The sequence below is a fragment of the Protomyctophum parallelum genome (assembly GCF_964188405.1).
Source record: "Protomyctophum parallelum genome assembly, chromosome: 9".
Lineage (NCBI taxonomy): Eukaryota > Metazoa > Chordata > Actinopteri > Myctophiformes > Myctophidae > Protomyctophum > Protomyctophum parallelum.
The window spans coordinates 18,766,584-18,777,496 of NC_139706.1; positions in this window are offsets into that span (position 1 = coordinate 18,766,584).

Below are 10,913 nucleotides of genomic sequence, written 5' to 3' on the forward strand. Positions count from 1 at the left end.
CGGCGCAATGAATGTCATTTCTGGTGAAAACAAGGTTTTTCAACAGCCGACAGCAGGCGCTGTGATACTCGCGGTCGGGTTTTTCCACCACCGACCGAGAGAACAACAACCGGTCAAGACACCACACACATCATTTTGTCATTGTAACATCCGGTTACGGATATTTGGCTCTTTGAAATAAGGGTTGCGCACCTTGGCAATGTGCGATAGATGGATTAATTAATCCTGCCGGGATAAGAAACGTTTTTAAATAAAAACATATTTAGTTCAGTCGATAAAATGTCCGTCAAGGTTCGAATCGCAAGGTGCTGAGATTGTTCCCGGGGCACAGCCGACTCAGCAATGGGTTCTAAGGAGATACAGTAACTGCCCTCATTGCTCAGCTGTGACCAAATTTGACTGGGAGACTGCCATTGGATTTTTTTGAATTTTTGTTTTTTCATTTCATATCATATCAAAGCAGGGAATCATAGCTTCAAATTGACATATTGGTTGTTCAGTTTGACCCACCAGTTTTGGAGATATGGCTTATAGAGTAATGTCTTGCAGAACACAGCGAGTTGAGAAAACAGGCTTGAAAGGTTCACTTCTGTGGTCTCTAACATTACAAATAGCTACATGTTTAAGCATTCTTTTTCATATTTACATGTCAATTTCAGCTTTGACACTTATTTCAGACTTGCTCTAGTATGTGAAGAGTCTGCCTGTGCTATTAACTCATTTTGGAAAAAAGAAAAAAAAGTTTTTCTCCTCTGGTGAAAAGCTGGAATGTGCTCGATGGCAGTCTCTCAGTCAAATCTGGTCACAGCTGATCCAGTCAATAAGCCACTCCGACCTATGGATCAACTAAATCATAAATAGCAATGTTTTTGCTGATGTTATTCTGATTGTTTTGGGGGTTTTTTGTCCTGGGATAAAAGATGAATGGAAAAATGTACAGACACCCATTCATCATTTTGCATAGTGTGTGTTTTGGCTGACAGGACACATCTACTTAATGCATGGCTCCAGTTAAGCGTGTGGGGTTTTCTCCTCTCTTTTTGGCCTGTGTAGACACTGCGGCAAAAATATCTGCATACACTGTATAATATCAACATTCCCACATGACACTTGTTGGGATAAAGATTGTAGTTTCCTATAATAGTGAGCATTATCAAATGTACACTCAAACACAAGCTCAGCTGCAAGGATAAACGTTATTGGCTAAGAACTTTGCCACATGCAATGAATTCAACATGATTATTTGCTCGATATGTTAAGACAAAGCAAAGAAATAAACATTTAGAGATATGAAATAGAAATATCGAATAAGAAAAGAAAATATATTCCAGTGAGTGCTATTAGTTATGTCCAGGGTAATAGCATTGCAATGACATGTCTAAGGTAGGCGTGTGTGGTCAATTATTACAAGATAAAACGACAACAACATACAGTATTGAACTGGCTCTAGCCTATATACAGAATTTGAACGGGATATACCAATCAATACAGTAACGTTGTGGCTGTGACGAATTGACCACTTTACAACCCAAATACCACAAACCCGCTTTTCAAACTATGTGGGTGCTCATTTAGTAGCAAAATATGCATTGCATCACATCCTGTGTTTTGGTAAATGCAAAATCTTTGTCTAAACACCAAATGCTAACACAGGACAACACACTGGCCAACACTCTACACGTCCCGGACTCTTCTCCCTCCTGGTTCCCAAGCTGTGTGGAATGAATGACCTCCTCCCCTCAGACAGACTGCAGACTCACTCCCCATTTTACGCCGTGCCGCAGTCTGAAAACTCACATCTTCAGACTACCCACTTCACCCCCTATAGCACTCTGCATTCCTTGCATTTTTGATAGATGCTATAGTTATACTAGCATCTATGTATGCTGGTTTCTTCTTTGACATGTACGGTAGTTAGACATAGCTGTTTGCTCGTACGCAAATGCTAAGTCGGCGACATTTGTTAGTTTCTTTTTCATGTTTACCTGGTATCCTGGTAACTTTGTATCCCTTCATTAATTTATTTTCTTTACTTAAATCACCCATGTCATTTGTTGACTAGGGTTCATGCCTCTTAATCTGATCATGCACGTTGTTAGTCACTCTGGATAGGGTGTCTGCTCTTATCCAGTTTTCTTTACAGTGTACCGTTTTTGCTGAGATTGTCTCTAATCTCATATTCCTTTTCAGAATCACTTTTACACACTAAAATACCGTGATTGTAACTATCAGTGAAAAACAGCTCAGCTGAGTCATATGTCTTGATGAGCCATATTGCTCTGATAGACAGACAAACAGTGTATCATTCAGAATCAGATGACACAGGACCGGCCCTATAATGAAGTGAGTGAATTCCTCACTTGTTAGCATATAAATAACATGAAGCCGGGCCACCTAATTACTCAAGATGACTTTTCATAATTTGTCCTCATGACAATACTTGGATTAAATATTTACTTTCCGTGCATCACGACGATCCTCCAAGCTTAAATAACAAACTTAAACATTGTCTCTTCCACTAGCCTGCAGTCTGGGCCAATTCCTTCTTGGCCCAGACTGCCCCCCCTTCCCCCATCCCGTCCCTGCACCGAGGCAAACACCACAACCGTCCAGCTGGGGCCCTGCAGTACAGTATACGTACACGCACAACCATCGCCTCAGCTCCGTTCACACTCATTCTCCCGCCTCCCGTTTTTGCCTGTTCTTCTGCTTTAAAAAAAAATCACACAATTGTTCATTCCTGTACATTATACACTAACTCCCCCCCCCCCCCCCAGCCCGCCGCCCCCACCGCCTTAATCTTACGGGTGTAAACAGAGTGAGTGCACACTCTTAAGGATGAAAGGAGAGACGCTGCGCCCACTGTAAACTCGCTCGGACATTTGCGAAAGCTAATAAAGATAAGGGCTGACAGCCACAGCCGAGGACTGCCTGCAAACACGCAGGGTCCCACTTTTTACAGTGTGAATTTGGGCCCTTTCACTTACCCTGTTTAACTGAGCACAGTAAGGCAGCGCTCTGTTTATGTTCACGTCACTCTGGACATATGATCCTTACTAAACTATAGATGGCAGATAGGCCTGTGTGCACAGTCCTCACTACACTGTTTTATCCCCCCCCCCCCCCCCCGAACATTATACGATCCCCTTTCTCCATATTTGATTTGAAGCTACAGCAGAATTATTTTACGTGGCTTCTATATTGAGAGAATCGTTACAATTATGGAAAGAATAATGGTGTGTGTGTGTGTGTGTGTGTGTGTGTGTGTGTGTGTGTGTGTGTGTGTGTGTGTGTGTGTGTGTGTGTGTGTGTGTGTGTGTGTGTGTGTGTGTGTGTGTGTGTGTGTGTGTGTGTGTGTGTGTGTGTGTGTGTGTGCGCGTGCGCGCGCTGGCCCATATAGGTTAAATGGATGCATCTGTGTGTGTCTTTGTAAAATGCATTACTTTGAGGATGGTCATAGTGTGTGTGTGTGCGCGCGCGTGTGAATATATGTATGTGCGGGCACGCATGCAGGCCTATATGCGAGTTGTCTCACTGCTGGTGTGGTGTGGTTTGAAATGTGAGGAATATGAAACATGTTATTGAGACAGCTTCCATAAATTTCAATCTGGCAGCCATTTTGCGTCTACAAGTGTGATTGCCTGTGGTTAGCCTACTGTGTTTCAGAGAGAGAAAACGCCATGCAGAGACCTCAGCATAATGTGAGTAAACCTCTATATGTGTCTCACCATTATCACTTGTAAAATAATAATAATAAGCCAACATAGCCAATCATCATAGTTAAATAATTAAATTGATTTGCTTAAATTTGCACCCAAACCTTTGTTACATTATTAGCCAGGTACTTTAGGTCTATACTGACACAAGGCAATTACAAGTGTCTTTGACAAGCGGGTGAAGTTAGAACATGCATGCAGGACACACACACACACACACACACACACACACACACACACACACACACACACACACACACACACACACACACACACACACACACACACACACAGTCACACAGTCAGTCACACACATACACACACATACTGGAAAATAACTTCACAGGACCACTGGAAATTCAATTTTTTCTAGTTATTAAATAGAATCACTATGTGATTCCGCATGGCTAATGTGAGGAACTTTAACATTACAAGTATGTGTTCATAGGGAAACATGTACTTCAGGGTTTCCAAATAAGGAAAGATAAATAAACATGCTGAACACATTATTTTCAAAAGAATTGTGAAAACTTTACAAAAGCCAAACGTTCTAATTTATGCCACAAGATGTATAAGTGTTGTCAGTGGGTTAGGGTTAGCTTCAAAGGCTGAAATAAAAGGTCTAGCTTAAATTAATATTTTAAATCAAATATGATTAATAATTTATAATGGTAGACTACACATTATTAATTGACACTAAACAGATTTTGATTGTGGAAAAATATGATTGCAAGTGTTACATAGCCTAATAATAACAATAGCCAAATAATAAATAGTTATTTAGGGATTTTAGGCTATGTCATTATAACCCTCCATTCCATTTCAAATGACTCAATGACTGATTAATTAAATAGTTATTCATAGCTAGACTATACTTCAATATTTATTTTGCTATATATATAATGATATGCACCTGTTTTATTTATTTTTCTTGCCCTCGCGTGATCCTGAAATACCCTGAAATAAAACAGAGATTGAATTAGCCCGTTTATAATTATTCATCTTATTGTTCTGCCTTATTGCTATACTTTGTGACAAGCTAAATTATAAATAGTATAGACCTGCATATATCGTAATCTGAATATAACATCACTTTCACTATTGCTTAGGGCAAACCATTCCTCGGTCAAAAACAATCAGGCCTAATCGCATTCACGCGTGCCTAAAAACAGATAGGCTACCGTTTAGCATATAGGCTATACTCAACACAACAAGCAAGGGGATTAATTAAGAGCAATCAGTGATAATAACGCATGGGTTATAGTATACTATACCTCGTGAAATACTCTTATTATATGCTTAAATCCATGCTCTCCAAAAAAAATCCTTATTCTGTCTTCACAAAAGTATATCAGAAATGTCTGCTCATCGGGGACGACTGCAGGTGGTCTCCTCCTCATCACATCATCATCATCATCATCACCAGTTCACTACGTGTAAACAGAGTCTTTAGGTTATCTTTTAGCTGAGATAGTATCGGTGTGTGTTTGTGTGTGTGTGTGTGTGTCTGTGTGTGTGTGGGTGTGTGTGTGTGTGTGTGTGTGTGTGTGTGTGTGTGTGTGTGTGAAGTCCCTCCCGGTCACCTCGCGTTAACCCTGCCGCGATACGGTTCAACGTCTCGGTGGAAAGTGGAAACTGGAGCTTTGCTCTGCGCCTGTGCAGTATAGGCTGGCTGAGCTTGAGCTCGCAGACATGTACTCTCTCTCTCTCTCTCTCTCTCTCTCTCTCTCTCTCTCTCTCTCTCTCTCTCTGTGTGTGTGTGTGTGTGTGTGTGTGTGTGTGTGTGTGTGTGTGTGTGTGTGTGTGTGTGTGTGTGTGTGTGTGTGTGTGTGTGTGTGTGTGTGTGTGTGTGTGTGTGTGTGTGTGTGTGTGTGTGTGTGTGTGTGTGTGTGTGTGTGTGTGTGTGTGTGAGAGAGATGTTTTGGAATCACAAATGCAGTCTCTCTCTCCCACTCCCTCTCTTTCTCACATACAAGCCCAAGGGTGAATTATTCGGGTTGTGCACCCCCCCCTCTCTCTCTCTCCCTCTGTCTGTCTGTCTCTGCCTCTCTTTCTGTCTCTCTCTCTCTGTCTGCTGTCTGTCTCTGTCTCTCTCTCCCTCGCTCTCTCTAACACACACACACACACACACACACACACACACACACACACACACACACACACACACACACACACACACACACACACACACACACACACACACACACACACACACACACACACACACACACACACACACACGCACACACACACACACACACACACACACACACACACGCACACACACACAGTGTCTCACCGCCGTGGTGTGCTTCCAGTGATGATAACGGTCGGTTGGGTTGGTTGGATGTCGCCAAGCATCCCGCATTGGAGCCGCATATAACGGGCTGTGTGTGTATGTGTATGACATTAATACGAACCCCCCCCCCCACTCCCTCCTCCTCCCACTGCTCAATCGCGATTGGTTGCACGAGTTAAAAATCCTACGCAATTTTAAATTGCCGGGACTATTCCACGCCTGATCTGTCTGACATGAGATGATCTATATAGCCTATTTTTTTTGCATTTGTAATATGCATTTATTTATTCATTAATTTACTGGGTTGAATTTTGGGGTGGCCAGACAGTGTGTCCGTGCTTAATTTCACTGCAGGCCTCTATAGGATTGTAGCCTAGTTGCTGTTGTATAAACCACTTTAAGTCTTAAACCATAACAAAACGGACCAGAGTTGCAAGTGCACCTGGACTGCTTTTCCCGCGTCTATCTTCGCCAAAAATAGCAGCATTGCGATGCGTCGCGTTGTGTGAGCTTGTAGATCTGCTTGCATGCGGCTAATGTTCCGCTCAGAATATGGACGCTCGTGCAGGGATTCGAGCGGTTTATATAGGCATGTGTCACTCGGTGAAATGTAGCATTGGGTTTGGATTGTAACCGAGCCGTGCACTGTGTGAGTGACTGTGAGGTGAACTGGGTCAGGGTTTCAGGTCAGAGAGGTGGTCTGTCTGTCTGGCATCATCACGAGAATAGACTGTCTGGGATGATGCTGGGATCCGTTCAATAATCCGCAGTGCACTTCAGTGATATAGCCTGCCTGAGTCAAGGCCTAAAGCAGCGCATGGTGGAAGCCTAGCCTATGATTTACTCAAGTTAAGTAGCCTATATATACTTTTAAATTACTTTATGTATACATTTTTATTTTGCAAATATTACTTTGGCTACTCCACTAATAGACTATAGCCTATACATCTCAAGAGGCACTTCACCACAATTATTTGACAGCTGTGAGCTGTCTAGCTTTATATGTTATTATTAATAAATACAAGATATTGTCGTATAGCCTATATATGATGTGGTGTATTAGTGTCTTAGTTAAGCCACGTGCAGGCTTAACCAGCACCAATTAAAGTAATTAATATCAACTTCACCTTTGCTGAAACATTATGATACATGCATAATGCATAGCAATTAATTACAATGCAGTGAAATTGCCCACTGCTTTGAGTGCTGGGTAGCCTACTTGTAGGCCTATACGTTTGGCGGTGTGTTTTGACGCCAATATACCTTTGTATATTTTTACAGACCTAGCTGTTAATTAGGCTATAGGGTATATTAATCCACATTATGGTATTGCATTAGGCCTGCCGTCTATATGCAGGCTATACACCATACAAAGTCAGGTCGAGACGAGTGGCCTATATACTTCCAGACCAGCGCTAACCCCATAGCATTAGGTTAATCGACACCTCTATCGGTAAACGGATCTCAAGCCGCACAGCCGTCGCACTGTAAACAGCCGTCGATGAATGACATCAAAACCCAGGTGAAATATGGTTTGGGGTTTTGGGGTAAATGGGTCTAAGCATGCGGACTGAAAATACATTATAAATCACAAAAGAGTCTGAGGGAGAGTGACTTATATCTGCTGGTGACACGGCCCCAAATGAACGGTGACGGCCCGAAACGTCCAGCACCAGCGTGATCGTTTGTCAACACTGTTGTGTTTTCAAGCCTTTCTAAATAGTTCTTTAAGTAGCCTTGATGCTATAGACTGGTGAAAGACATCAAATGATTCAATGGCAACGACTCTCCTCCCTGCATGCATGGGCTAAAATAGCTTCTGTTGCACATATAGGTTAACAGATTAGATATTCCTATATCTACTCATATCATATAGTGTCTATTGCTACTGAACATGTGAAAGGAACTGGTCGATTTTCGATCAATCTGATTCAATATATATTTGCTATATGAAAACGTTAGCATATTTTGACTGTGGTCTGCTCCCTTTGATTTGTGAGTTTCTTGAATTATTATCTCACCAATGTTACATAAACATGGACGATGTTTATGTTAACTAGCGTTACACGAATAAATTACGGGTGGATGGAGTTTTATTATTGTCCTCCCCAGGGCTGCTTATTGCGCGTCCATACACACTCATAGAATAGCATAGAAAACGTGATAGAAAGATATTCACAGATCATGTAATTAAATGGGCATATTAAATTACATAAATAGCATTTTTTTTAAATGATAAGCTAAACAACAATGCAGACGTTATTTTGTATCCTAAAATAAATAAGAAACAACACAGGCCTGTTCTAATTTCTGAATGTATAACCGTTCGTTAAATTAATTAAGGTCATAACCTATTTATATAACTTATATACTCATAATAATTAGAATGTTCAATTAAAATTCCGAACGGCGCCAAAAGCGCAAGGCCCGATGCTTGAATGCTTTGGAGAAGGCATTCATTTAAAATTACTATATCTTTCACGAAGCACAGTTTATAATATAGGCTATCCAGTGAATTAAAATAATTTCACCTTTGATTAGCCTATATTCTTGATTGAAAATGTATAGGCTACTTTTTTATTTGTCTATTCGATAGTATTTAGTTTTAGCTGATATGCAGCCCGCAGGAGGCTATAACAATTTAGTTAACTTTGCTTCAAAGTCACAGCATGTTAGTCGACATCACGTGGCGGCCGGCCCTTACCTCTTTGTGTAGCCTTTTCCTAATGAACTTGACCTCCGTGATCCGTTCAAGTGACCTTCAGACCTCTCGACGCTACACAGTACAGCAGAGTAGCCTACAGTTAGAGTACAGTAGTCCAGTCCAGTAGCCTACACACGCTCTCTGGCCGCGGTATCCTGCAATAAAACAGTAGTTTTCTTTATAGCAGCTGAATTGAGCTGGGCTGCTAAAAGGGAATTTAAACTTCACTCACTCCCACCGTCACGTGGTGCAGAAATTAGGAACAGGAGAAGTTCGAGAGGAACTCCTGTTGCCTGCATGCATGTGCATGGGGAGGCTGATAGTAAAACACTTTATATCACATTTTATTTTAATCTTTTATAGGCAATGCATTTTGTTTTCTTATGGGAGGAAATTCCTTTTCCTCTATTATGGACAGAATAAATGTTAATGATGTTTAGCTCTCATGCATTGCTGATAGGGCATTGTTGTCTTTTTGAGAACTCTTGTTTATTTGCTAAAGACAATATAGATTAATTTGAACATAACAACAGTTTATCTGTGCATGCCTTCCTGATTAAATGCAATACAAGAGCCTGATTTTCCCACCAATTTATAGAGAATCTTAAAAACATTTCAAACTATATTGGGAATATTTCAAAGTATGCAAACACAAGTATTCTTTTCACTGCATGTTTTGATATATACCTGTTGTTTAGACTACGATGTTTCATTTTATATTGTGATCTTTCTTTGTTCGAGGCAAGACTAGAAATCCTCAGGTTTAGAGTTTAATAATCAGTGGGTGTAATTCAGTCAGATAAAAGTTTTAGTCAGAAAAATATGTCACGTCTCTCCTTTACATACAGCATATGGCCTTTTGACTGTCACTTTAAAGCAGAATATACATAGTGTATTTAAAATTTCGGCCTCATGTAATGCCATGCAGCTGAAGGATGTTTTATTTTATTGTAGCCTATTATATTCAGGGCTGTATATATAGCATAGATTGTTGTATTGTTTCACGAGGAAGATAATTTATTCATGCATAATATGAAGGGGTATGACAGCATGTCATACATTTTGGGATTGCTCAAAACATCTCTCCCACAACAATATAGATATTAGCCTATACTTATCTGCAATGTTTTCTTTCATAATAATATGTAATACATGTAATGCCATTAATAGCAGTTAATACAACAGCATATAGTGCTCTGACCATATTCTGTTTCTGGACCCAAATCTGCATGCCATTGCAAAAATAGGAATAAATGTTCAAACAGGAATACATGTGAATTTACATACAGGTGTATTTTGTATAGCGCATGACATTTTGCTTACCACTCCACAGTTTAATCTGTTTCTTTTATGAAGACAAAAATAATGTTGGAAGGTATTTTGTCCTGACTTTTAAGTTGAACTCTGAGACGCCAAGACATAGAGCTGCCATATTCACCGCTTTGTGTGTCACATGCAAAAGTGTGTGTGTGTGTGTGTGTGTGTGTGTGTGTGTGTGTGTGTGTGTGTGTGTGTGTGTGTGTGTGTGTGTGTGTGTGTGTGTGTGTGTGTGTGTGTGTGTGTGTGTGTGTGTGTGTGTGTGCGTGCGTGCGTGCGTGCGTGCGTGCGCGCGCGAGCGTGTGTGTGTAGGTTTTTTCACTCAAGCTTTCTATTCTTGCTTTTACTCTTCAACACTGAGCCAACCTGCTGTTGCACTGGCATGTGTTTTAACTTTAAAATGGCCCTCATGTCCATTGTTACTGCATTAATGTAGGCCTATAACTCTAATAATTAGAAATTGACCCTTTTATAGATCTATTGCTACAGTGTTAATTTAACTCTGAGAGTGTAAAATAGACCTCTCACACTCTCACAGGGGTCTATTTTTTTTCTTACATCTTTGACTTAAATCAACAGGGCAGTGTTCAGTGGCTGAGCTGTGATTGAAGTGAGGGAGTATATAGACCTGAGCCTCGGTTGTCCAACCTCTGATTTACACTGATGGGAGTCAAGGTTCCTCTTTCCTTGGGAAAACATTTTCTTGTGTAATTGGGCGTGTGTGTAAAAGAGAGAGGGGGGGGGGGTGCGGGCAGGCTAATAAACAAAAGACTCAGGCGATGTCTCGCCCCTCCACATCACGTTTTCACACTCCGTTCTAGGTCTAGAACCGGAGCTGATATATTCTAATACATTAGCTCTTTATAGCTATATATAG